Source organism: Rhipicephalus sanguineus, unplaced genomic scaffold (genome assembly GCF_013339695.2).
Source record: "Rhipicephalus sanguineus isolate Rsan-2018 unplaced genomic scaffold, BIME_Rsan_1.4 Seq4226, whole genome shotgun sequence".
NCBI lineage: Eukaryota > Metazoa > Arthropoda > Arachnida > Ixodida > Ixodidae > Rhipicephalus > Rhipicephalus sanguineus.
The window spans coordinates 1-24,072 of NW_023615215.1; the positions used below are offsets into that span (position 1 = coordinate 1).

General features: G+C 45.8%; 3 long non-coding RNA genes across 4 annotated transcripts; 2 read left to right on the forward strand and 1 right to left on the reverse strand.

Annotated features, from left to right (window-relative positions):
• Positions 1-3,892: 3,892 nt before the first annotated feature.
• Positions 3,893-7,750, reverse strand: LOC125756661 (uncharacterized). The gene is made up of 3 exons (XR_007414669.1): positions 7,523-7,750; positions 7,270-7,454; positions 3,893-4,052 (listed from the first exon to the last, which is right to left on the reverse strand). It is a non-coding gene; the product is annotated as an uncharacterized LOC125756661 (long non-coding RNA).
• Positions 7,751-12,620: 4,870 nt separating this feature from the next.
• LOC125756662 (uncharacterized) lies at positions 12,621-13,590 on the forward strand. The gene is made up of 2 exons (XR_007414670.1): positions 12,621-12,973; positions 13,396-13,590. It is a non-coding gene; the product is annotated as an uncharacterized LOC125756662 (long non-coding RNA).
• A 933-nt stretch (positions 13,591-14,523) lies between these two features.
• LOC119377248 (uncharacterized) lies at positions 14,524-23,666 on the forward strand. 2 transcript variants are annotated; one of them, XR_005180789.2, is made up of 3 exons: positions 14,524-14,712; positions 18,433-18,571; positions 23,512-23,666. It is a non-coding gene; the product is annotated as an uncharacterized LOC119377248 (long non-coding RNA). The 2 variants fall into 2 exon arrangements; XR_005180788.2 differs by lacking the exon at positions 14,524-14,712 and adding an exon at positions 14,808-15,016.
• The last annotated feature ends 406 nt before the right edge of the window (positions 23,667-24,072 follow it).

Below are 24,072 nucleotides of genomic sequence, written 5' to 3' on the forward strand. Positions count from 1 at the left end.
TTATCGTTACTTACCTTCAAATTTTTGCATAAAATAAGAACCGTTAAAAACATTATTTTTTAGTTCCGAACAGAAACGGAACTTTTTCGGGGAACGAAACTAAAACCGAAACGAAAAACATTTCGTTCCGACACCCTGCATCAACCATTACGATGAATCACTACTGAAAGCTGACCAACCACCACTGAAGCTATAGTGACAGTACTAGAATATGTACCGTACTTACTCGAATCTAGGCCGCTCTCGATTGTGGCCGACACTCGAAATTCGCAAGGCCAGAAAAAAAAAAAAAAAAACTTAATCATGGGACTCGAATCTAAGCCAACCCCCCACTTTCGCACATTGTTTTTATAAAAAAAACATCAGCTTAGATTCGAGTAAATACGGCACATGCATTTCAGATTCAATTAATGGTTGCCTGCACATTTGTATAATGCCCCAACTGCTTTGACACTAAGCAAGGAAGCAGCAGCCAACGAAAATAAATATGAATATTTCAGCCTGCCATACATGGAGAACACGTGCAAGCATCCAATGTTCATATGTGAAAGACAACAGTGTTAGAGAAGAGCCTGGTGCGGATAATAGAAGAATTTGACACAGCAAGCCTGTGATGTACACTTCACTACATAGTCAAAGTCTGATAAAAACTTGTCAGATGGGAAGGTACCAGATTAACATATTAGAACGCGCCTCAAATTTTTTAAAAGTACATAAAATTGATGCTTCGGGACCACTATGGCCCCATTGCTCACACTAAAAAAAGCATCAGTGGGGCGCCTATGTATAGCCTATGTGCCACAGCGTGCAGGTAGGGCAAATTACCAAATGTACAGCTGTTCCACATTTTTCCGATTCATAAAGATTCCATGAGCAAACATGAAGATTACTACTTTGTAGCAGATAGAGTGTATTCAGATAACATCGGTGCATGTCTGTGGACCCCTTTAATTTCGCTGAAAAAAAAAAAAATATTTTGCTGTATGAGTCCCTAGGGCCACGAAACCAATGTTAGTTTTGCGAAAAAAAAAAATTTGCCTAAGTCAAAAAGATTTGGACGGAAGTCTTCACTCAGCAGAACTGCTTTTCGCGAATTTCCCGAAAATACATATTTGAGCAGATCCTACAAGAAATTATTGCAGCTGCGAGTCAATTTTTCTTGGCTTACTGTGAGTAACGTGCATTTATAAAATGTTATGTTGCAGTTCTGTTGCCCATAACTTATGCAAAAGAAGTTGCAAATTACGGCACCCATTCTCAATATTCTCTAATTTCAGATTTTTCACTCCGCGTCTATAATACTTCGAAATTTCCCCAAAATTTTCCGAGATTTGCCACGCATAGGTTAACCATTGTGCTAAGTATGATTGCAGAGGATGGTGTCAGACGCAAACCATAAATGCATATGGTAAGAAATGTCTCTAAAAATAAATACTTCGAAATTCAGTTTAAAAAAAAGGCCATCTTCAATTTTCTTTAAACTCCCCAGAATTAAAGCCAAGCCGTGCTCTAACTTATCTCTAAAAACATGTTGCATTATTTTTGTTAGATAGGAGTTACAAAGCCACCAAAGTGTCCAAATTGACGTCAAGTTCACACACAACCACTTAAAGGGGTGGTGCCATCAAATTTGTGGCTTGTGCATTCTTTGTTGCAAACATTCTTATTGATCTAGGAAGCATGGAGACACACTCCCAAATTCATGTATTCTCTCGAAACTATTTCACATCGCCTTATTTGTATGAACGACTTTCGGTTTCGGTTTCTGGGCGACAAGTTGGACACCGACATCACCGTGTAGGAAGCTAGAAACAAGTGCTCCCACAAAGTTGTGACACATGCAGTGCTGCATTGTCTGCTCTCGCACACAGATGCAAGCAACCGTCCGGACGCCTTCAAACTTGCTAAAATCCTCCATCATCCGCAGATGGTCGGCGAGCTTTCAACAATGACTGGTAAAACCCGCTTTGTCTACGTAACCCAACAGCAAGCACCACATTATGAAAAGATGCTGCGTGGAGTTTTGCACAAAACTCTCCACAGAATGGTACTGCACTGTTAAACGCAACGTCTCAAACAAAGGTGAAAAACCACCTAACGTTATGGAAATTGCAAGCAGTATTGAATCCATTGCAAGAGACTCTTGTCTGCTGAGACAGTCATTTCATAGCAACTGACCTACCTTCATTTTAGAGACTAAAAACATGAATTCACTTCACAAGTGCAACCAGTACTTGCTGAGAAGCAATCCACACTAACCAGCTGCTGAACTCACTGAATATTGGCATGACTCCTGCTGCTCACTACCCGAGGCCAGCAAATACTGCAATGACATTGCTGTGCCTATAGTGGGGTACAACTTTAGAAGACAGGAGAGGCCCCGCCCAGATGACCGAAGCGCAGCAGCCAATTGCCTCCGCGTCTAAAGAAATAGTCCCGCTAGGCATGTTAGGCATGTTCTCCGTCGGCGGGGTCACCGGCCGTCCGGCTCATGACGTCACCTGAAGTGCGCGCCTATTGGTGGAGGCTCGTATGCATCCGCCTTTGAGGGGAAAGTGCTGCTGCCTTCTAAAGTTGTGCCCGACTATAGCTAATGAAAGCTGTGATGTTGAGAGGGTTCTTTCAGCTGAGGTACAGAGTCGTCCACTTCCACCTTGAACACCGCACCGTGCGACCAGCACTCCGCGGAGCGCCTCTTGGTTGCTTGGGTAACTACGCGTATGCGCAGTGACAGCTCTAGGCGGAGCCTTCGCCGCGTCGTCTGCTAAAGCGCGGCAGCTCTGCCGAATTGTACTTGCTTTGCGGTGAAGCTAACTTCGCTCTTGCTATGCGCATGCAAATCCAGCATCCGGCACGGTTCAGAAGAAGCGAAGCGACTGCACCTTGTTCCGTCTAGCTTTTGCTGCTAGTGTTTTCTTTCATTTCTGGATGCGATCTCACAACCAATAACCTCGGTCCGTGCATGAGTAAACTTTCACAGCCACGCTTGAACTCCTACAACTAAGCAACTCAGCTCCTTTGAGCCCAGTAGCCAGAATGTTCCCGCTGCTCACACAAATGTTTTTGATCAGCTTCAAAAGCTAGGCGCCGCAAAATTGGCGATAAATGCATGGTAAGGTCTGACATAACAGCTTTAAATGTGCGAAAGTTTGGATTGTTACTCGCCTGAAAACAAAAGGATGTGAGCAATTTGCCAATTTCAGAGAAGTTACATTACATTCAGGTGTTATCAGCACTGCTGCCTTCATGCGCTAGCGAATTTAACTCGCCAATACGCCGCCCTAATTTGCTACTCATGTGCAACCATGCTTATTCGTACCATTCATGCAGAAAAAATGAAGAAGCATTCTAATAGAGTTTTCAGCTGAACTCATATCACGCAATCAGTTCACCAAAGAAGCGCCGCTGACAAATGATTACTTCTGTAAGCAGGCGCTGAATAAAGCTTGACTCCCTTTTTATTGCTAGGTGACCCAAAGCACCGCGTATCGCTTTATATATTTCTTGGCTCAAAACTTTAGCACGAAGCAGAAAGTTTTCCGTGAGCCTTCAATTCACAGCGCAAACTTATATTTTTTTTATTGTCGACTTTGTGTCGCCAAACTTTCAGCTGATGAAACAACCGTGTGAGTAGCGGGAATATTCTAACTGTACGCACAAAGCATCTGAGTAGCTTAGTTGCGGGAGTGCCAGCCCGGCTTGGCGATCTCACTCATGCACGGGCCAAGGTTTATTACTTTTAAGGATCGCATGCAGAAAAAGAAAACAGTAGGAGAAAAAGCAGTGCGGAACGAGGCGCAGTCGCTGCGCTTCTCGATTTCCATGAGATTAGTTACCTTCATCGAAGAGCAAGCGCGATTGGGCGGAGCCGCTGCGCTTTAAGCAGACGACGCGGCGAAGGCACCACCTACAGTTGTCACTGCGCTTGCGTGCCCCAGCCGCCCGCGAGAGACGCTCCGCAGAGCGTTGGCTGCACGGTGCGGTGCTCAAGGTGGAAGTGGATGCCTCTGAACATCCAAAGGTGAGACAGCTCTCGAATGAAGACCAACATGCTGCACATGCAAATGGCAATGTACGTTAACAAGGACGCGTAAAAAATCGGTGATTCAGCTTTTTGTGAATTAAATGTGTCTTTTCCTAGATGTTATCAAGGCTCTTTACTGTCCTTTTGACTTATCAATTTGTGTAAATGTATTTCATGTAGCATTTCTAAACTAAACCCCCCAAAAACATGCAGTTCAATGATGGTTCCACGAAAATGTGATTTCTCTCAAATTATCAGCTTGAAAAATAGCACCCAATTTTACCCTCTAATTTGAAAAAATATAAAACACAAAAACAAACCACCGTAGTTGTGCAATTTGTGTTAGAATGCTTTGGCTTCCTGTGCGACACAATTTGTACAAACCGCACCTCTCACCACCAGACAGGCATAGATAAGACTCTGGCTAAGAACATGTGCAAGGTTGTAACCAAGTTGATCATTGCGCATCATAGCAACAATAAGGCCGTCGTCATCACCATGACCAAAAAATAATGATCCACCGATCAAGACAACAAGTGTGTGTGTGTGTACCTTTCATCACATTTACCACCAATCATAACAAGAAACGAGTTCATACATTTGTTCATATTTTTGTGTTATGTGCTAGACAGCTTCACTGGTAACCTGCCTTCACAAAATGGAATGGCTCGAAATTTTTATCACAATTTTATGCACCAATTCAGTCATACACACAACACATTGTAAACAGTGGTAGTTTAGCACAATAGCAATAATACGCCATCAAACGAGCAAGGCCTTATCTATAAGAAAGCAACATTGTGCTTATAAAGCCCCTGTTGCTGTGGTTCGTGTTTGTGCACTCAGCATGTATACGCACTGCGCATAAGCACCACGGCTTGACACAGGTTGCCAGTTCCCTTAGTCACAGTGATGGCAAAGCCGCCTCTCAGCAATCACTCCTTTGCCTTATAAAAAGCATAGAATAAAGTGGGGATGCCTAATAATATAGATTGTAATATCAAGCAAGAATTATGGTGCATGTAAAGAACAGAAGACTGTACAGCAATCCGAATGGCTCCTTTGCACAGTATGAGGCCTGTCCACCAGGCTGCACAACAAACCGGTTTTTGCAACATTGAAACACATTTTAAAAATGCAAATCCTGTTGAAACTGCAAAAAGTGTGCTAGATTCTATCACTATAATTTACGGTCCTTCCATTTCCACTAGGATATGATAGCACGTTCTAGCCAGTTGTCTGTGTTTCTAACTTAGAATTATTATGTTTAAGCTGTTGCATTAACGTAGACAGAACTTTCAATGGCAAACTTGTAAGGCATATTGGGAAACACCCAATGGCTCTCTATTGATGAATAAACGGCTTTTACAGGGCTCTAAAATTGCCAAAGCTCCGAACGAGTGTGAATATTGGTGTTGAATCCTTCATCTGAGGCAAGCTTTGAGATTGGGCTAGTTGCTAATCCATCTTCAACAAAAAGTGTAGGAGTGGACAACAGACAAAGAAAGGAACAAAGACAACCGTTCCCTTCTTTGTCTATTGTACACTGCTGCACTGTTTGTTGACGATGAACTTCGTTTGAGGTTTCTAGTCTCACTGATATAAGTCGTATAAAAGTTCATGCGTGGAATTTTGTAGATTACCCCTGGTAACTTTTATTGCTCCAAGAGGTCTTTAACATGTGTGAGCTGTCATGTTACCTAGTTTTTTGGCATCTGGGAAATTCTCACACAATTAGTGTAAAAAAATCTTGCAAGTGACTCGCTTATTCCCTGCACCATGGGATATGTGGATGCCCACATACTTTTGCTGTTCCCGTTTGTCCTCCCAAAGAATCAAAGTGCTCCTTCGACAAATAGTTTCCAGGAGGTTACCCACAAAATGCGTGAACTGTGACACATCCTACATTAGTGGAACGAAAAGTTCAAACAAACAACAAAACACCATAAAAAGTGCCTTGAGAAAGGCAAGACATGCTCAAACACTGGTGGATAATTATTCATTACTAACCAAGCGATTAATTTGGACACCACTGCTCTAATCGCAATGAAGAAAATCTTTACACATCTGATCTCAAATGTGGTATGTGTGCAACTTACTTTAGCTGTACATGTGTTGACCTACCCAGGATATACACCAGCACCCACTGGCACCTAGGCCATAAATAATCACCCTCTTCGCATTCTTTATTGTGAACAAGGGGCCTATAGTGGTTCTGAAACGTTAATTTTAATTGTTGCCTTTTCAAAAGGTACCTCACATACATGAACCCATTTCGTCGACAGGTTTTCATTCGTCCACTGAAACAGATCGAGATAGCAGTGACCTGTGGGCTTTCATTTATTCAAGGGTAACAAAAGTTACCTAACAACGTCATAGTGAGTTGGTTGTCACTGAGAAGATGCAGACACTGGCGGTTTTCTGAATTTGGTATCACCACATACTGATGTTTCAGTCAAACATTTCTTTTCCCATGCCTTGAAAACACTGTCTTACTCTATTAGTGGCCTTCGGTGAGAAAGGCTAGGATGCTTGTGTCACTACCACTGCCATTGTTGATGAACCATTCCACGGACATTGGAATGGTTTATCAACATTGTCTCTAACATACGAGCCAGCTCATGTGACGGCACATGCAAGCCATGTATTCTCAAATGCCTCTACTAAAAATGGCACCACGTTGCCTCACTCCGCTAAATCTAAATACTGAAAAGCATCCTCACTGTCCCACAGTCTTAAAGAAATAAATTTCAAGGCCTTGTTTTCCACTGTGTATAATGGCCACATGCAAGATCACTAAAAGGTGTGCACGTTTTCACTGTATTTGCTTAACGTGCATTGTCACCTTCATTTCGGTATTTCCCTGTATCTCAACATCGTGTGAACGCCTTGTCAATAACAAGTCAGGTATTTCAGATGAACGCATATACACGGGAGAAAATTGCTAGGAGCACTTGCAACTAAGTTTTAAAATTCGTTAGAATGCGGTGCGGACGGTACGCATCTACATACCGCTTTAATCGGGTCTGTTGGCAGTGCAGGTTTACCGTGCAGCAATACGGATATGCCATACCGTCGTGGTCGGCATGTCAGTACTTTAACCCGCAAGACCTCTACCGCACCACTTTACCGCAAGCAATGAGCAACTAGCGCGGCTAGAAAGTTCTTTAAAAAAGCTGCGTGCCGACCACGACGGTACGGCATTTCCCTCAGCGGCGCGCACCAGTATGTCAGCGTAAACTTACCTCGGCGTTTAAGATTCGAACACACGGCAGGCGTTTCAGCGTAGCCGTCAGCTTGCGGTTCAGCAAGCGCGTTTTCTTGATCTGGCGCTCTGCATCGGCGTCTTCAGAGCTGGAGCAACGTGGCAGCACTTTGAAGACGTATACACCACGGGGGCCACATCGTGCTGCAGTTGCAGAACTAACTTCTAAAATGTAAAGAAAATACAACCTTCAGTGACTGATGCCAAGCATCTCACAATTTCAGAATACGTACCCCTATTCTTGAGGGTCCGCGTTGGCACTGCAAACGTCGTTACCACCAACGTACAAAACGACAGTCTACGCGCTGAGAGTGCATCGCAGAGACGGCCTCAGCCATTCGCACAGCGTCAAAACCACCAAAACTAAATGTGCAGGTCTCGACGGATGTTTTCAAGTGAAGGCGACTCCTGCACACGCAAAGAAGGCATAACTCAAAGCCGGCGACTGCGGTGAGGTACAGGTGAGGCAATGCCTCCTTGACTAGATGCCCGCCGCGTGGTCCGGTAACCCGGTTCCGTACCCTCTCTCTCTTTTTTTCTCCGCGGTCAGGCCACGAGCGCCCCCTATAGCGTACGCCTGCAACGGATGCAACGGTTTTTTCTTCCTACGGCACTTAAAACGCCTGTCCTGTGTTAAAAGAGAATAGGAACACCTTACTTACGTACTTACTTTTACTTACTTACTAACACGTGCTGCTGCCTCCGAGATTGCCATCACGCGTGTTACAGTCTCGAAGGTGTAAGCGTATTTCCGCTGCCGCCGGAAGTCGGTCAGGCTACGAGCGCTGCCTCACGGATTTTGTGGTGAACTAAGGGAACCGCCGCCGCAATGGGAAAGCGAGCGACGCGGCGGGCATCTAGTCAAGGAGGCATTGGGTGAGGGTACCGAGTAGAACATAGGCAAGTAAAGGCTGGGGACAAGGCCGAGGAATCGTCGGATCTTTCCCTAGCTACAACAGTACCTGTCTAGGGGCAGGGAGTACCTCCCTATGGTAACGTCAGATCCGGTTTCGCGCCAAACCGGGAGAGCCCCGACTCCGGGGATACGCTTTCGGGCTACATCTCACGCGCGCGCTCGGGAGAGTATTTCGGCCGCGCGTTAAAAAAGTGCGGCCGGTGCGGCCCTCTGGCGGGGGTCTGGCCGTTGCCAGGCGAGCGAGACCGGCGAGACGGAGACGCGTAGACGCGGTGGCTCCGGCCATCGTATCGATAGTATGTGCTCCCCTTCTGCGGTAGTGTTATGTTATTTCGGCAGAGTAAAAAGCTGGGCTTGGTGTTCCCTGACTACTGTGCGATGGAGTTAGGAGAGGCCAGGATAGACGCACATCATTATCTTTGTTTATTGCTAGCGTGCATGCTTGTTGTTGACATCCGACCGTCAGTTCGTACGTGTTGCATATCGTGCTTTAATTGTGGTGTTAATTCTAATGCGGCCGGACTGCTCGCACTGAGCTTACAAGAGTGTCCCTTACCTCTAGGCCGCACACCTTGATTTAACAGCACTAACATTGTTTCATTTCGTTGTTGCTGCAAGTATAAATTCTGAGTGAACAAAGCAGTACAAAAGCGTGCACTGTCGGCGCAGAGCATTACGACGTTCGGCGACGAGTATGGCGAGTACGAACAAGGTTCTGTCTTCGGGAGAAGAAGCGGCGCGGCGGGAAATATGATGGGAATTCGCTAGAGCATATGGGCCCAACGATGACGGCCCGACCCCGAGTTTCGAGTGAGAGATCGAGGCGTGTCGCCGCAACTGCACGACAAAACTCGTCGGGAAGAGAGACGTCGGCCGCCCAGCAACGAAGGGAATCCGATCCTGACTTGCGAGTGGCCAAAGCAGGAGCTCACGGACCGTTTAGCGGCGTCATATTATCATCGCTGTATCGACAGCTAAAATAGTACTTAGTAAAAAACGCACCCCAAAGCCAAGGAAAAGGCACCAGATCCGCAGTTTCATCAGTCGTCGCGACGCCAAGTCAGTGAAGCTGTGCTAAATTTTACCCTTGAATGTTGCATTTGTGCGCTGTGACGTGCAGCTCATGCAGTCACTGCTTCATCGCAATGCCCATTGAATACGTTGTAATACCAAAGGAAACATGGCACTGCCGCAGAACCCAACGACGGTCGGAGTGCCGCCGCGGCCGCGTCTTCGTCGTCTAGGCAACCGCGACCGCCGCGCGCGGAGCAGGAGCAGCTCTGTGTACCACGTGACTTTTTTAACGCGCGGCCGAAATACTCTCCCCGCGCGGCGAAGCGGTAACTCCAGGAGGGTGATCCTCGCTCTCATTGGCTAGTTCGATGCAGACGTCACCGCTCCGTATAACATCGCTTTCTGGGGAATTCTAGGGACGGTGCAGCGTCAACCACGAGAGAAATCAAGAGCTCGATTATTCCCTATGAGGCGATGCCAAGTTTTCCCAGTTTACCTACAGTTCCTGCCGATCCCGCAACAAGTGAGCCCCGCGTTCCCGTCTCCCGAGTTAGCGGAGAGCGATTCTTTTCTCCTGTCGGACGCTCTCGATGGACGGCAGCGAAAGCGCCGGGGCGCGCGCTAGCACCTCTTAGACCTAGCACGAGCAAGCGGAATAGCACATACTGAGACAGCGACGGAGCAAGCAAGACAACACATGCTCTCGTATCGACTTGCTTACACCGTCCCTGCCTCGGTGTGAGCTATTCCGCTTGCGTTATGTATGTACACGAACAAGCCCAAGCTACCCTTCTTGCGTACAAGCATTTCTACGGGACACTTAAAATGTGTGCAGCTTCATGCAATACATGAAGGAAAAAAAAACGCAAAACACTTCTCAAACCATTCACGGAAACTACGTAGAGTCAGCACACATGACACCAATGAAAATGCCTCAACCTAGCTGCTGCCAGTACATTTGGTTCATAGGCGCTTTCTCAACATTTAGCACTTCACATTGCGTTTTCACACCTCACTTGCCTGTATTTCTTTTCCCAAGAGTCGGTTTCAGTGCTAATGAAGACGTGCTTGAAACGGCTTGCCACGTTTTAAGTGGTAACGAATTAACGCAACTTTACTAGCTCGGAAGCTGTGGACACACGCCCACCCCGTTCATGCCTCTCACACAAACCCATCACGCACCACGCGATTGTAGTACGTGTTCCGCGTGTTCGGTGGTTGTACCTAAACCGTCCCTAGACACACTCTCTGCTCCTAGGTGAAGATGTACCTAGATGAGCTATCGCTTTGATCACGTGACTTTATGCCCACGTGACCTGAGGATCGTTCTCCTGCATTTACCGTACAGTGTACTAGAATGGGGCAGTGGTCTCACTGCCGTATCCCTGCGCCGCGCCGCCGCGGCCCTCTCCGCGTCGACAGCTTGAGCGCCCGCCAGGGGCGCTGCCGCCAGTTTCTCCTGAAAACTCTTGCGGGGTGTGGAGCGCGTCCCCTTGGTCGGTGGGGGTTAGGCTGGTTACGCTGTAGTTGCGGGGGTATCAACAAACGCGGGGTTGGTGGTGGGGAGAGGGCCACCACAATGACACAAGAAGAGATCACAAAAAAGAGGAGGGAAGGGGGTCGAGCATTTTCTTTTTTTTTTAATCTGACCCAAGTAGTTGAAGCTGTTTCCATTTGTGTGTGCCCTGCAGCGCATGTTCACGCCGTTCATTCGTTTGAAGGACCTTTGTAGGCACCCCGCGTGCCGCTTTACTGCACTTATATATGCTTGTTTTTCTGAAGGATCGGCATCTGTGTCTATCCGCAAATCGCAACTGTCTCAAAGACGGCCCGCCGCTGCATCTGGACGGGAGGGACGCGCTTTTTTACAGCCTCAGGCGGTCGTGCACATAGAGCATGCAGCGTACGTGCAGAGAAATTTCTGGGGCTGCGTTTGACAACAAAAAACAGTTGGACCCAACGAAGCTAGGAGTGACCGCAGAGTCAGTGTGACAGCAATAAAAGCAAGAAAACGCGTGAGGGTGGTGACAACAAAACCATACTCGTGCTTTGGTAAAAAAAAGGGGGGGGGGAGGGGGGTTAGGGGTACTTCTAAAAAAATAATAAAGAACGCTGGTACGGCTGCTTGTTTCGCTATCGAAGTCCTAAGCACAGAACTATACTGACGGATAGAAAAAGGAGATGTAGAGGGGGGCTGAAGTAGCTCTCATTAGGAAGCGGGGGAGGTCCAAAGGGATTGGGCTCTCTTTGGGATGCCCCAGTGCCTGATAGATCGACGTTGTCGTCGGCTGTCGACTGCAAACATCGCCGGCGCTTCTTGCTGTCCTTTATTTTCATTTTCGTAGTCGATTATCAGATGTTCATACACGTTTGTTGCATCCGTTTATTGTTCGACCACGAGTGACATTTTCTGCATTGATAATTCATATTGTGATATGGCAAACATTTGCGCATACATAGGCAGGGTTTTGTGTAAATAAAATCAGTATGTCAGTGCGTGACGCTGTCGAGTGTTTCTTCGTGTCCTGTTTTATCCGCGCTGCTGAAGAACTGGTGCAATTCCAAGGTGCAATAAAAATGTGTACGCACGTGATACATGTTACTTGTTATGTACTCATATTAACTATGTATAAATATTTTTTTTAATTGGGCATACGAGTCCAACTGCAGTTTTGGTGACCTTGTACGATCTACGTCTGCAAATAAAAAAATTTTAAGCGTATGGTGCGGATACATTTATTACTAAGCCGAGTGATTCCGCCCATTATTGATTCCCGAAAAAAAAAAAGAACATTATAAGTGGGTTAGTTACACAGACCAGCTCATATATATTCGAAAACAATTTAAAAATGAGGCGTTTATATTCGGCATAGTGGGGCTCGAAAGGCGGGAGCGAAGTCGCTATGATTGCTACAGTGGCTAAAGTGCATTGAAAATCGTATCGATCAGCAGGACAAAAAAAAAAAAAAAAGAAACGAACGCCGCCAACTGGACACCCTGTTATTGCAGCGGCTGCGTGGAGGAGCATTCGTTTATGCAATAGCCGCTTAAAACATCGCTCGCCCTCCGTAAATCAGTCACAGCGACAGTAACTTATTTCACAATACACAGAAAACTTGCATCAAAAGAACTTCCGTGAGTTGCGCACCGTAAGATTGGCTTTTCTTGCGCGCAAAACAGCAACGCGCGCTAGCCGCGCCCTGCAACCCGCCGGAAAGTTTCAGGTGACGCTGTGAGCCGCGCCGCCTGTCGGCGGCGACATGAAGTGCGTCACGCTCCGCCGCTCAGTGAGCGCACTATAAACTTCTAGAACACTGTAATTTACCGCCTCGCCCCCGCGCGCTCGTGCGGTCTAGCCCGGCCAGGCTAGTGAAAGAAACCCACGTGACCGGTATGGCAAATTGAGGCGCCATCTGTCGACTGGGATCAGAGTTAAAATCTGCGTTCCGTCTCTTTCCTCCCAACTCTCTTCAACCCCCTCTCTGGCGGGATCAACTCCCTTTCCTGCGGGAGGCGCGCTTTCCGCCGCCTTGCTGGCGCCGCCGACTTTGAAATCCGTTAGAAAGTTTCGTGTCTGGCGTTGGTAAGGCGTGCGTTAGCCGTCGTCGCTCGTCCGTTTCATGGTGCTCGCTCGCTGTGTGCTTGTGCGACGCGATGTTTTACGACTCGCGCTGTTCGTGCATAGTGCTTTGTTGCTTGAATACTTCCAGAACAAGTCCCGGAATATATGTGCCGGCCCCCAAAAGAACGACAGGTGAGCGTGCCCTTTGACAGACAGACAACGAACTTTGAGTCGCGGTTTTCATTGTGTCAATTTGAATTCACGTCCATACCGAGTAGCTGTTCTCTGCAGTGGGGCTACAGTTACTGTTTTCAAAAATGACTGATTTGAAAAGGGCAGGATGCTGCGTTTAAATCGTTGTACGAACAAGCAGCGGACATGAAGCCCATGCAAAGTAACTATAGTTACAGGTTTACAACTCTCACAGAACCGCGTGCTTGAGTGTGTGCTTTGCATTTGTCTCCGGTTAATTACTCCCCATCGCCTATAACCACGTTTGTGAGACATTAGGTAGATGTATGAAAACTTATGCTGCACTGAGACGAACAAACGAGTTCACTTTTGCACGAATCGACGGCGCTCTTTATCTGATTGAAACTTGCCCTTTTCTTTAGGGCGTATTTCGGAACGCAACACAGCTGATCGGTGCGCCCAGAGAAAAGCTGAAGAATTGCAGAATCGGCGCACTTCAAGAAGAGATGCCATGAATCATCCGATATCAGCCGTTTATTTTCTCCGCGTTTATCATCACTAGTTATATGAAAATCAACGTTTTTGGAAATGTAGTCAATAAAGTGCGGCCAATATTAGTTGTGTTATATGTGGAGTTCATTTTGACATCTTTAAAATGGTCGTTACATTATTATTCTACTTTTAGGTATTTCAACTGCTTTCATTGTTTTTGCATTTCAGGAATGTTCAATTTTGTTAGTTATGATAATTTTGTGCAATATCGTGCGCATATATCAGAAGCTGTTCTGCACTTTTGTCAGTATAAATATTGTGTTTTTCAATATGTGCCCTAGTGTTATGTTCTGTTTTTTTTTTCCACTGTTCTTTAAATTCTTAACATTGCCGAGAACTTTCGTGTTATTTAGTGATCATGAACACGTGTATGTTAATATCCTGAGCCTGTATCGCACCACATTTGATAGAATGTTGATTTTCGGAAACGAGGAGAATAAAAAGAGACCAAAGATATTTTGTGTTGTGAGTGCAATTCAATCTTTTGCGTTCTGGCACATGCTGCACGACTGCAGTGTTTGCAGAATGCCTGATTGCAAATTGCGCACATTCAAACGCGCAACGAACGCGCGGCGCAGCACGCGCAGCGGATGCAAAAAAAAAAAAAAGCGCCCAGCGCGCTGCACGGCGCAGCACGCGGCGGAGGGGCGAGCGGGTCATAAAAGAAAGAGAGAGGGAGCCCGCGCACGCAAACAAAACAAAAAGAGAAAAACCCGGCGCGCGCGAGGGTGCTAGGAGAGGAGGCGCGGCTGGTGTTAGTGTTGCCATGACGACGCATACCGTGTGCGCCGCCATTCTGCCGTTCGAGTCTCTGGATCCCAGCCGCCAGGATATTAACTGAAGGGACGTTTGGCGCTGCCAGCGCTGACGTCATGAATTAAGGCATCCTATGGGAGGTATACGGAGTAACCTCCCCCTGGCCCGGCCGTGCGCCGACCGGTGTCGGCTGTTCCATGCTGTTCCACGTGTGCATGTATGTACGCGCGTTCGTCTCTTGTCTCTGTACCGACGACGATGACCGCGAGTCGTGCAGCTTTCGTTTCGACAGCGTAGTCCGTGAACCGGTGTCCCGTAGCGACTTCGTCGTGGCTGCCTCGGAGAACGTCTAGTACTGCCTTTGCTTGATTGACGGACGTCGAGGGCGAAACAGAGCGAAGGTGCTGCAATGCGCTGCCTTGCCACGACAAGTAAGTAGCCATATCTGTTATTTCGAGTTTTGCTTCGCTAGTCTCTGTCGCGCGTAATAAATAGCCACAAATGCCAGCGTACCTGTTACATAAATTGTGATAATATAGCCATGCTGCCGTTCTTACGTTGTGGATTCGGAGCGTGATAAACATTTCGAACTGCAGCACAAGAGGCTCATCCACGATCGCCGCGCGAGGAGAAAAAAATTTGCTGCGGAAGAACTGATCGTGCGTTTTCATGCACTACAGTCGCTACAGTTCGACATGGTTAACTTGCACCAAGTCGTCCAATGTTCGGCTTTGCGTAAGTGATAACCACTACTGATATTATCTCATCAACTAGTAGTAAGGGCACTCCCTTATCGTTAATCTTAGGCAAGTTCTTAGATTCGTTGTACTGCGGTAATGAATAATCCTGTTGACCGACTGGGGCGTTTGAAAACCTGGTACTTGTAAACAACAGCTAAAGAACGACTTGTCATTTTATTCTAACAGTGCGCAGGGCGATGTTTCGTTAACTTCACCATTACTTGTACTAGTTTTATGTACCGAAACATGTCTTACAGTATGAATCATGCTTGCGTGGAGTGCCCAAGCCGTTCATTCAGCCGCCTTCTTTTGCAAAGGTACGCAGAGAGTGACGCCGTACCGCATACGGTCATTACGGCAAGATGCAAAAATTCGAATGTAACAGAGAGTTGGAAAAACGCCAATGTTTTACTAATACAAAAAATGGAGACATGAAAGAATTTAAACTAGACATGTTAGCCTCATCATTGTACAAAGTATTCACGAAGATAATTTCGAATAGGATAAGAGCCAAGTAAACTTGACTTTGAAGGGACCCTGAAATAAGAATTTAGGCTACATCATGATCTCATTTGCACCATGAATTAAGCCACGCACTGCATATCAAGGCAGCTGCAAGCAATTATAGTGACACCCTCCTCGACCCTGCTTTGCCTCCTCAACTTGTCAAACAGCCAACCGTCACGCGCACTCGACAGGTCAAGCTCCATCGAGCATGCGCCGTCAGGCAAGAGACCAAGTGTGTGGAGTGGTTGAGATCTGCTCTGCAACGTGCCGCCACACTATCAGCTGTTCTTATTATATTCTCTTGTATAGTGATCATCTCCAAAAGCATGCCGACAAACAAAAGGTATATGAGAACGATCACCGATCAGCCTAAACTCGGGCAAAGTGTTTGTGTCTCCAGGGGTGAAGCTACAGCCGCAGACACGTGGATCCTGCGGGCGTTGGGTTGATAACAAACAAAATACGTTGATAGGCTAGTTGGCTCATAATCTTCAAAATTGCATAACGGGAAATCGAACAGGACTTAGAAAGAACACAGATGCACAGGACCTGTTCAATTTTGCGTTATTCAATTTTGAAGATTGAGTGGATAGCGAGAGCAAGATTGCCGACTGCAGCGATGAGCCGAAGCAACTCCGCTTGCCAGATGGCTCACAAGCCTTGCACGATGTGTCAGCTTTACAAGTCACCACTTGCTAGATTTGTGGCACACAGCTCAGCTAGGGCATCAATGGTGGCAGAGAAAAAAAAATAAGAAAATTTGCGATACACACTGTCACGCAGCTCATGTCAACACGGAGCATGTTGTAACATAGGCAGGCGATGCTCGCTGCCAACTGAAAGTTTCGTGACTATTACTGTTATTATACTATACTGTTGCAAGTTACAGCTGTTGTAATGCTTATGTTACAGTTGTTCCAGGACCAGCAGCAGTGACACATATGTTGTACTATTATAGACTGCTGCGTCTAATCTCCATAAGCATTATTTTCATTCCGTATGTTTAGGTGGCAAACTTCGTTTAGCAACTTCACTGTTGTGTACCTAGCAGAGATATTCCAAGATAATCAGCTGACAGTCACACAACGAATATGAAGCTGTGCACTGTCATAATCACCTTACACACATACCACAGTGACTTGGAAACTTTTACGAATCCTTTTTTTTAGATACAAACAGTTTATTACCAGCATGAGAAGAAGTAAAGTGCTGAAATAGTGACTCCATTCCATTCAGATGGTTGAGTTTCTTGAGCAGGTGACTTGACGAGGGAGCTTCTGCCGAATTTTGTTTACTAAATACAGCTGCCGGCAGGGCACCCATTTCACAGTCCCCCTCGGGAACAAAAAAAACCTCACCACTATTTGAATGTTTGTTTATATCTTACAATGTTTAAAATACCACTGGCGTAAGCATCCAGAAGCACCTAGAAAGCAGCCCAAGAATAAAGCACGAGAGGTGAATGACGATAGCCATCATTGTGCGCCCTGCAAACTTGTCCGTCATTGACGTCGACTATACTCGTAGAACAGGTGAATTATCAGTGAGCCTGAGTAGCCACTAAATGCATCATACTGATAATGAGGTCACAAGTTGTCGCCAATTCGGGCACTTGCGCTTCCTTTAAAACCATATTAAAATATGTTTAAGACTACGTTTACCAGCAATACATGGTTTGAGTTACCTGTGTATGCGGGAGAATGGAACACAGAAGATTTTGGCTTTGAAGTTGCATTGTCATGGGCCCTTCAAAGGGACCGACAACTGGGCAGAACGTGCTATTAGATCCTGGTAGACATGAAAAGACCGTGAAATATAGTGACAGATTCCAGCATCCTTTTCGCGTTGCAAGTAGGATTTATATTTTTAAATAGTGCTTAAAAGTAACAAAAACCGCTATGTCGCGCAGCCTAGCGGAAGAGCCTTGAAGCTGGATTATGAAGTCGGTCACTTTTCTGCACGTATACGTAGTCTGATGCTGTCATGCACGCCATAATTGGACCTCAGAGTTAGAGTATGCATATTATCTATCCCCACTCAGTTCTGTGCTGCCTACGAGGTAAAAGGAGTTGCATGGTGAGAAGCGGCGCTGCCTTCGCAGCCGCCAGTGGCCCATGTCCAGCCGTGGCGCATGCGCGCGGAGTGCACGCATGCGCGGTAAAGCGTCGCACTCGAACACAAACCGCTCTCGCATTCACTGTTTGCAGCATGTGTTGTCAAGTGTGTTTAAGAGTTCATATTCGCCGCAGATAGAAAAATTCTGATTAAAAATGTTTCACGGCGTTTTCCACGTTACCATTCCATGGCTAGACAATCTGACCAGTTAGCTTTCCATTGCACTAAAGAAGATAGGTGCCCTAAAAATTGGTTGTCAGTCCCTTTAAGTGGCACAATCAATCAGTGCACAGGCCTTGTTGAGAAAACAAATGTATTTGCTCGTTTCAGCATTCTGCACATCACAAAAGTGGCTGGCTGTAAACATCTGCAGCCCCACCGCTGTGGGGCATCCGTTGTTCTCCAGTGAAACCCTATTACACTACTACTTATGGTCGCTGTCCGCTGAACAGCCATGTGCATAAAAATTAACGTTAAAGATTTGCTAAAAACTGCGCATAACGAGCTGCTGCCCAACATCAACATGCACTATGTGCCCAAGCATGCTGCTGTTGTCAAATTTAACACAAAACATGGTTTTAATTCACGACCTTGAGAAATAGTTGGAATGCCTGTTCTGATTATGGACTGAAATGTTGCTAATCTTGTAAGTTAATTGTTATTGGACACCTTGCACACTTGGTTCAGTGAATATGCTTGGTCAATATGAAAGTTTTGGAGTCTGAATAATGTCTTTAATTAGAGACACCAGAGCAAATTTTCACATTGTACTTTTTATTGGCATTTCAGGAGCAACACACTAGGATGACTGAAGGACGTAACACTTCTGGACGGGAATTACATGTTCAAGAATTGTTTTGAAATGTACAAGGAAGATATTGGCATTCTCCTTGCGCCATCAGCTGTTCAACATCTGCGAGCTGCAAAGGTGAACACACTTTCATGTAAACAGGACCACGTGCATGCACTGGTACAAGGTTGTTCAGTTGTGCTAGATAGAACAAAACACAATCCTAGTCTTCATGCACCAACCACAGAAATGAGGGCTGAACATCAGCTCCACAAGTGAAAGCAGGTCTCTAGCAGCCTCATATCAACAGTCACTCTGTTTAACTCAATCATAATTGCTCATTCCTCTGCTGTATTTGTGCGTGCATTTACCTGCTAGGCAATCATCGTCTAAACAAACCATAATACTTTGGTGACTTGGCACTATCAAAAAAGAATTAGGAGAGGAACAAGTGAGGGAAGCACTCTCCTAGCTTGTCCCCCTGCTATTTCCGTTTTTTTCAACAGCGAAGTTCTTTAAAAGGGGCCCTGAAACACTTTTTCAGCATGGTTAGAAAACACTGCCGATCGGTAGTCGAGGCTCCTGAGAGCACGCAAGCCAAACATTATAGCGCAGCACAAGGCCCGGAATTTACCATTAATTCTGAAAGTCAGCTAGAAATCGTTCCCTCTTCTTTCTACAAATTATGCCATATACCCAAATTCACGGGCTGTCAGCTGACTTGAGCATCGTCAGCTGCATAGTTAACGGGGCTGCCACGTGCCTGCACATGCACTCACGATGCGTTCGAAAGGAAAAAGAAAACAAAGAAAAAGTGCACCAAGTCATGACGTGTAGATGATGTAACTTCTTTCCCCTGTGCCATCCTTCCCCTGCTTAGCTTCCAGTGAGCTTGCTGGGATGAGAGAGAAAGCAATTACAGCGTGCGACAAATCTCTATTAGTCTATTGTTAAACCTATTGTTAAAACCACGCACCTCCACGAAGTAACTCCGCTCGTACGCACGGATTTAAAAAATTTTTGGTGCGGTTGATTCGTGAGGCAATAAACTACTTTAAAGAAGCCATTCGATGGTTACTTGCGAAAGAAGTTCCACCGTGAGGTGTTAGCAAAAACTCTACAGGTATGTGCCACAAAAAGTGGATATGTGCCAAGCAGCTCCTAGCATAGCATAGCTTTGCATAGTATAGTATAATACGAGGTGGGAAAGGAAGTGAGGGTAAGGAGTGATGTTAGGAGGAGCGGAGAGTGTAAAGCATGGCATAACAGTCTTGTATAGTATTGGAGGTGAGGAGTTATGGACTCATCCTCTTATCGGATGCACTGCACTTGCGTTCTAGGTAGGATAATGCCGGTGCACTCCTCATAGGTTTCGCTATCGGCGCTCTATGAAAAACATCACGTGGAAGCCCTAACGGACATTTCTGTGGATACTTTCAAACGAAAGAAGTTTTTACAATCAAAATAATAATCTTGGATGAGAAGAAAGCACAGAGTTGCTTACAGGCACTGTTTACATAAATTGTACAGTGAGCGCACCTTGCGAGCGGTCGCCGGCATGGGGCATCCCCAAACAATCTTCTTGCATGAAATGTGGGCAATCTGTAATGGTGAATTTAGGTGCAAGGAAACCAGCAAAACTCAAAAACAAGGACGATAGAAGAAGGCACATTCAAGCACACACGGTTTCCAGCGATGGTGTGCGCTTGAATGCGCCTTCTTCTATCGTCCTTGTTTTTGAGTTTCGCTGGTTTCCTCACACCTACACATGAACTAACCGGCCCAGATTTTCACGCTTCTGAATGGTGAATTCCATTTGCGGATTCGGAGTGGCCGACAAACTCTGTGCCGGAGCACTCCACTCCGGCGGAGAGCAACCGAAGGAAATCTGTCAATGGAACACGAGGGCCCCGCCAGAGCAAATGGTAGGGGGCGCTAGCTTCGCAAGCGCCCAGCATTCCTTGCGTTTTGCGCCGTTTTCACCTTCACGGGCGCGAGCGGAGAGAATGGGTGCGGTCGGACAGCGCATTGCATCGTGCATGTGGTACGCCACGCTCTGCGCGCACGTGCTGGGATCTTGCGACTTCCGGTCGAATCCGCCGCTTTTCGCGGAGTAGGGGGAGCTGCTCCAGATCTGCCAATGAAACATACAGGGAGCACTCTCAATCCGCCAATGGAACAGACTTGCTCTGAATGGAGCAGGAAAACTGCTACCAGAAGTGCTCCGAACCTGCCAATGGAATTCACCAAAAGAAATATACTCTTACAGTGGTCCGTCTGTATAAATAAATTGATCATACGAGAATGAAGCCTCAATTAAGCAATGACGCGGCCGTAGCATAAATAAGCATCTATAATTGTCAGTGTTGTAGGCATTACTGAGAAAAAGTAACTAAATACGTTACCCGTTACGCTAACAAAAAAGAAACGCGTTACCGCCCTACGTTACCTCTTAAAAAAGTTGTGTTACCATTACATTTACCGAAAAAAAGTAACGGACGTTACTTTTGCCGTTACTTCATGGTCAGAAATCTTAATCACTGCATTATTGCTGCAGGAATCCCAAGTAAATATTTTATAAAGCTGATGTTTATATATTTACATAAAACTTCTAGCCCAAATGACAATTTTACGTGAAGTACAGATTTAATGAGAATAAGTTGGACAAATGTATCGTACCTTGGCAAGGGTATAGTTACCTAAAGTCGCCTGGACAGTTAGATGTGATGGCTTCTAACTTGCATGACACATGGTAAAGCCATTTTAAATATGAAGCATTTCTTAGCGAACCAAAGGCACTTTGAACGTTTCTATGTATACTTATCTACCTATCTTATCTATCTAGCCGCCTACATCTGGTGTTCTAACTTAGTGTAGGCCAAAACTGGCATCGGAGGGTAAGAGAATTTGACGAACATGATAGTTTAGTCATGACATGAATAATGTGAAAATCCTTTCACGTACGTCGTCAAACTCTTTCCTCCACATACGTGTGGTACTCGCCCGTATACCACAGGCTGCAGTATGCGGGTATGTGCCACGGGTGACTGACAGTATATATCAACCCAGAAACGGCGAGAACAGACATTGGTAATTTAAGTGCGAGTGCGTTAATTAAAACCGATTTCAGCAGCATTGACCTGACAAAATCAAACATTAAAAATCGGGACCCCAGCAGAAAATCGAACCCAGGCATTCAGCGTGGCAGTCAGGTATTCTACCGCAGAGCTGCGCCAGGTCTTGAAACTGATTTCGGAAAAAAAACCCAACGCAGGTGTAATGTCGGTGCAACGTCAGTTGTGGTTGCAGTGCTGGCTATCTAATTTTATAACAAGGCAATGAGCAATACTTATATACTCCTATGATTCAGGCGTCATGTCGGGATTTTAATGGTGGTTCCAGTGTTAGCTCTGCTTTTCAAGCAGTCTAATAAGCTTTACATTTGTATTCCTTGGCTCAAAGCCAAAACATGCAGCACGGACAGCTACTCGCTGACTGCTTTGCATGGAACCGATTCCCACAAGGCGTGGGATCTGCCGAACTTTTTTCGCAGTGTGACTGCACAAAAGAAGATTTTATCATCAACGCTCTTCGTAAAGAAGACATCACAACCTGTATAATTGCCGCGAGAATTGCAAGCGTTTATGTGAAAGTGTTCAAGATCAGCCTCATTCGTGGAAAAATTTAATAACTATAGAAACGTGTACCCGCAGTTGCCGATCGAAAGAAGCACATTCCTTTTTGAAAACAAAGTTACTGCACAGATTACTGTAAGGAGAAGTTTCCACAACTTCTTGTGGAATTTAAGCAACAGCTGCATTTCAAAGCTGTCATCGTAAAGATTGCCTCTCTTAGTGAATACGTCCACACCTATACGTTAAATAGGTGCTCAACAGACGAATTGGCCGGCAGCAGTTACAGTTCCGAAATAGTAACGAGTACGTTACGAAGTTACTAAGCTCACGTTTTCATATTGCTGTGCTTTCAAGTGTTGTCAAGTGCTCAGGTGAAGCGGGAGAACTCCTCATTTAGTCAAAATTACAGCACAGGTGCTATTCAGAAATACTGTTTTCAGCACATGTTGGTGCTCCCTAAGCAGACAACGCTACTGCTGATCATGTCTATCTGTCACGCTGACAGTGGCGCCAGCTTTACCAGTGGTGGGCCTCATGCCCAATAGTATGGAAAAGGGAAGGGAAACAGAAGTGAGTGTGAGGAGGAGGGGAGATGGTGAAGCATAGCATATTCTTTAATAGTACACTATTGCAAGGAGTGGAGAGGGTGAGGAGGAGGGGAACGCCACCAGCTTTGTTTCCTCAGTGTTTGCGCCAATAGTACGTAGCTGCCCCCAGTTTTTTTTTCCTCTTCACTAACTGCCGCATTCAAGGACCAACTTTATACTTAACTTTTGACTTGAGTGTGTAACCGGCCCTTAAAGGGGTACTGACGCCTTTTTTTGAAGGCGAGTTTACTCCGCCATACAAATCTCCTGTATGCAGAGACGCCTCTGAGCAAGTGTGAAGCTCAGGAAAGGCTGATCAGATATTTTATTTTTATATTAAAGTAACTTTTTCCATGGCGCACCTACCGACATCGACACTAGCTTGATGTCAGGCTATAGTACTAATTGTGATGACGTCAGGTACCGAAAATTCGAAGATGGCCACTTGTGCGTCAGCAAAACGTTCAAAATGGCCGCTTGTGCGTCATCAACGGAGCCATGGTGCTGAGCAGCCGTGGAAACGTCGCTATATATTGTGCAAGCACGTGACGAGAAGCTCATACCATGTTGTGACATCAGGGTACAGTAGGAACTGAAACTAGCTTTTAAAAACATATTGTAATTACTCTTTCAGGGTGCACTTGCGCTTAGCACTTCCGTTTGTAGGCTCTTGAGGGCTTGGCCTCGCATTTGACACAAAAAAACAACTGAAATTTTTTGTGTCAGTACCCCTTTAACACCTTTTAAGAACAAGCCTTGCACTTAAGTGCAGCTTTTGTTGGCACTCACTTCAGCACAGTAATTGTAAGGCGGCACTGTCCTTTTACATAATTATCGCTCTAACTTTTTTTTACAGGCTCTCCTGTATGACAAGGAAGCAGTAGACGCGGCATTCGCAATGCTCATTTTATGTGCTTCCAAGGGATGCGGCCAAAGGACGACCTGCGGATGTGCGAGTCACGTTTATGGGAGCTGCAAAAAAGAATTAAAGTGTATCCCCAGTGTTTGTTATATACTCTTATTATACTATAACAGTATATTTCTGAACAAACCATCTGAAACATGGCGGATCGGTGGCACTGCAGAAAGCCAATGAATGCTTGTCAAAGCGTGGAAATACACAAAGCAGCATACAAACTTGCCACTCGTGTAGCCGTTGCATCTTTCCCTTGCCCCAAGGAAGCACGCAGCGCAGTGAAGTGGACTTACGAGCTGCCGTCCAAGGACACTGCACATGCTCAACGTAAATTTTTCTCGCTTAAAACAAAAATCACTATAATTAAACTTTCAGAATCGAATTTCCTTTGTACACCCTTCCAAACAAGTGGAATTTTAATTTGACTGCATCACCAAACTGCATGTGCCTGAACACAAGTCATGCATTTCTTTAACTCACTCTCAATTCCAAATAGCGTTA